We start from the raw sequence: 4151 nt of genomic DNA on the forward strand, positions 1-4151 counted from the left end.
AAACTATTTAAGTGTGATCAATGTGATTACTCATGTATAACATCTGGCAACATGAAAAAACACAAAATAATCCATTAAACCCTTCATATATCTGCGTGATAGTTCTAATTGGGATGAAAAATAAGCTGAAAGGGATATTATATTCTTTATATGTATTTTATTAAAAACACCAGGGTACTAAACTATATGATGATGTACATATTATATTTGGGTGGTTTTAATGATTATGTTTACAATGCTAATGGATAGCTTGTAACTAACGTAACGCCAAAGACAATTATAATATGGGCATCCTGTCATGTTTATTATAGAGTGCTAAAACAACAATATGTCTAATTTTTCAAATATGAGGTACTTGTATTAATGTAAAATAATATTATAAGCCACATGCTTACTTACAAGAAGATAAAACATCGATCCAATCAGCCTCTCATCATGCTAAGAGTGAAGAGGCAACAATTGGGCTTGGATGCTAGAAGAGAACCTCAAACCAATCGGATTTCGGCATCCTAGAAGAAAACAATACATAGTGTAAATGGGATGACCTGGAAATATCTAAGAGTGTCGTGCCTCAGCGTTTATTGGAAACGCAGTGTGGTGTTCATCAGGGACGGCTCTTATATAGGAGCAAAGGGTGCACTGATCTCCCAATTTATTATGTTATAATAATATAATATATATACGTATTCAAATACCTATATATAGTATTAATTAATTATTGTAAAATAATTCTAATTTGTCGCCCGCCCTCTACGCGCATGCACGTAATTTATGGGGTAATTTTGACCGGCCGCTAAGCATGTATGCATCCTACGTCCTACAATACACATGTAGGTCTTTCAAAGTATTTGTAGAAGGTGCAGAAGAGGAACTTGCACCGCCCGCCAGTAGACGTTTTTTTGCACTCTGCCGATGTAAGCTCAGTGAACGTACAATAATTTTACCTCGGTTTGTGCAGTGTTCCCGAGAGCTTCCAGTCGTAACCGACAGACGACGTGTTTGACTGGCGCGTATTATAATAATGAAGTACATACTAGTTTCCCGCGCAGTATTTTAAAATTCTATATTATTATTTCATACGTTACGAGGTAAATGCTCCGTTGTATGATATCATAAAATATTGAATCGATCAAAATATCGATAAGTGTAATATTGTCATCATTAAGTTAGGTATAGAAATCTCAACACACAAATACTAATTTTATAATTATTTTACATTTCAAAATTAAACACTAAATAATTTTAATACACCTACAGCAAAGTAAATTTTGAATGTAAGCAAATTAATATATTCTGCTACCTTTGCATAATAATATGTAGGTACTACAACTTTTTACGCAAGTACCTACTTATACTATTATTTATGATGTTGAATATCTTTCAAATCAGTTTGAATTGCCCATTTGGATTGCAACTCTGGTGTTGAGGTGTACAAAAGTAGTAGCATATTTATAACAGATTGTAAAAAGTGATTTCTCGTTGGAACATCAATAATCCATAGTACGAGGGTGGGTCAATAAGTCCTTAGAAAAGCCGACAGGTGGCGCGACTAGTACTGTAAGCGGTTTGTTTTCATGCAGCGGCACTACCGATTCAGTATGCTGCGAAGTTTCAATCAGATTGGTCGGGTTGTTGTGTGTTTCTCGTACATTTAAAAAAAAAATTTGCTTGTTTACAAAAATGGAGAAAATTGAGTTTAGAGCTGTTATTAAACATTTTAATATAAAAGGGTTAACAGCAAAGGAAATAAAAAATGAGTTGGATTTAGTTCACGGCACATCTGCTCCTTCACTTGCAACTATTTATAACTGGTTAAATGAATTTAAACGTGGTCGTACATCAACAAAGGATGAACCACGCTCAGGACGTCCTGTAGAGGTGACTACACCAGAAATGATCAATAAAATCCACGATATGGTGTTAAGTGACCAAAGATTAAAGTTGAGTGAGATAATTGAGGTTACTCATTTCTATTTTACGAGGTAAGTCATTTCTATTTTACATGACAAATTGGGCATGAAAAAAATTTCTGCAAGATGGGTGCCGCGTTTGCTCACAGTCGACAATAAACGCAATAGGGTGGTGGCCTCTAAAGCCCTGTTGTCGCTCATGCAACGCAATCCGGATGAATTTTTCGTCGCTTTGTGACTGTAGATGAAACATGGATACACCACTATACTCCCGAGATGAAAGAACAGTCAAAGCAGTGGATTGCGAAAGGCGAACCATGTCCAAAGAAGGCGAAAACCGTAAAATCAGCTGGTAAGGTTATGGCTACTGTATTTTGGGATGCACGTGAAATTATTTTCGTTGACTATTTGGAAAAAGGAAAAACAATAACAATGGATTATAATGCATCTTTATTGTACCAGCTAAAAAACAAAATTGAAGAAAAACGGCCTCATTTAAACAGGAAAAAAATCCTCTTTCATCAGGACAATGCCCGTGTTCACACATGTTTACGATCAATGGCTAAAATTGAAGAATTGAAGTTCGAATTGGTCGACCACCCACCGTATTCACCAGATTTAGCCCCCAGTGACTTTTTCCTTTTCCCAAACTTAAAAAAATGGCTAAGTGGACAACGTTTTTTTTCAAATGAAGAAGTCATCGATCGGACAAATGCTTATTTTGAGGACCTTCCGAAAACTTATTTTTCTGACGGTTTAAAAAAAATTGAGAAACGTCTAACCAAGTGTATTGAGCTCCAAGGAGATTATGGTGAGAAATAAAAAAAAATACAAAAATAAAAAGTGTTTTAATGCTTTTTTCTAAGGAATTATTGACCCACCCTCGTATTTATCCAAATTATACCGCGCATATATGAAAAGAATGTTAGATGCAAAAAGCGAAAGGGATTGTAATGGCCATGGCTCACGTACTAACTACCTATCGGGGTTACACAAATGAGGAGTTTGCGGCTTTTCTCAAAGACACATGTCGAAAATACTTACATCAGTTACGATTTCTGGAAGAGTCTGAATCTATGCCTTTTGCATCATACTTATCATACCAGAAGTGTGAACTTTGTAACTTTGGCAAAAAATAAATGCTGTCCGTGAATGTACGCGTCGTTTCATTTCATAATCCTCAAGATATATTCTATATTTAAGCATAAGCCTACCTCCACCACGAAGGCTATTTCTGTTTTTTTCAATACCACGAAAAGGAGCATGTCTTTATTTTTTGCACTCCCTAATTTTATTATCACCAGCCGCCACTGGTGTTCATATGCCTCATCTATAGGCCGGGGTAGGCCGAAGAAGAAGGTTTATTACGTGAATTGGTTCATATTGCACAAGTTCAGTGCACAAACGAACGCACCTAAATAAATTTGGAGTTTTAACATTGGGTGACCCAGGTAAATGGGCCGTAAAATTATAAAGTGGCAATCAGTGTTGCAAACCGTACTCTAATTATAGTATTTGTAATATAATTTTGGTCCGCGTATTATGTACGATATGAAACTGTTATAGTACGCCCAAAATACTAAAATAAATTATGAATATCGGAAAACATATGTAAAAAGTATTAAAATTTTCATATTCCCGTTTGCTGCAAATTACTATAATTTTGAAATATAAGAAGATTTGGAGAACTTAGAAATAAAATTGCTCGAAAAACGTAAAAAAATCTCTTGACACTGATTTAAAATCAAATTTCTTGAATTCTATGGTACCTAAGCATTTTTGGTCTGAAAAGGTACCTACCTAAATATAAAGGATACGATACCCCTCCGATCAACTCCGATGAGTTTCTCAAATTATCCGTTTTTTTTTCTGAGAAACAAAAAACCTACACATTTTCAACAGATGACAACACGTACTATATTTTTCCCCCAATTACTATAATTTTGGAGGCTCTGTACCAGTGATGCCAACCGTACTATAATTATAGTACAATACTATAATTTTAATTCCCCGAAAAACGTAAAATACTATAATTTTACGCCAAATATACCAAAATACTATAATTTTAAAGGATTCAAGGCGAAAAATGTTCCTGTACTATATATTTTTCAGAAATACTATAACTTTTACGCCTTTGTACTATAATCAGTATAGAAAAAGATGGCAACACTGCTCTGTACTGAAATTCCACTTTGAAAAGATGGCAACACTGGTAGATGGCAATACATAAATAGTCTGGTT

The sequence above is a fragment of the Rhyacophila brunnea genome, unplaced genomic scaffold, assembly GCF_057557595.1.
Source record: "Rhyacophila brunnea isolate RB1 unplaced genomic scaffold, BYU_Rbru_1.0 scaffold_136, whole genome shotgun sequence".
In the NCBI taxonomy this organism is placed as follows: domain Eukaryota; kingdom Metazoa; phylum Arthropoda; class Insecta; order Trichoptera; family Rhyacophilidae; genus Rhyacophila; species Rhyacophila brunnea.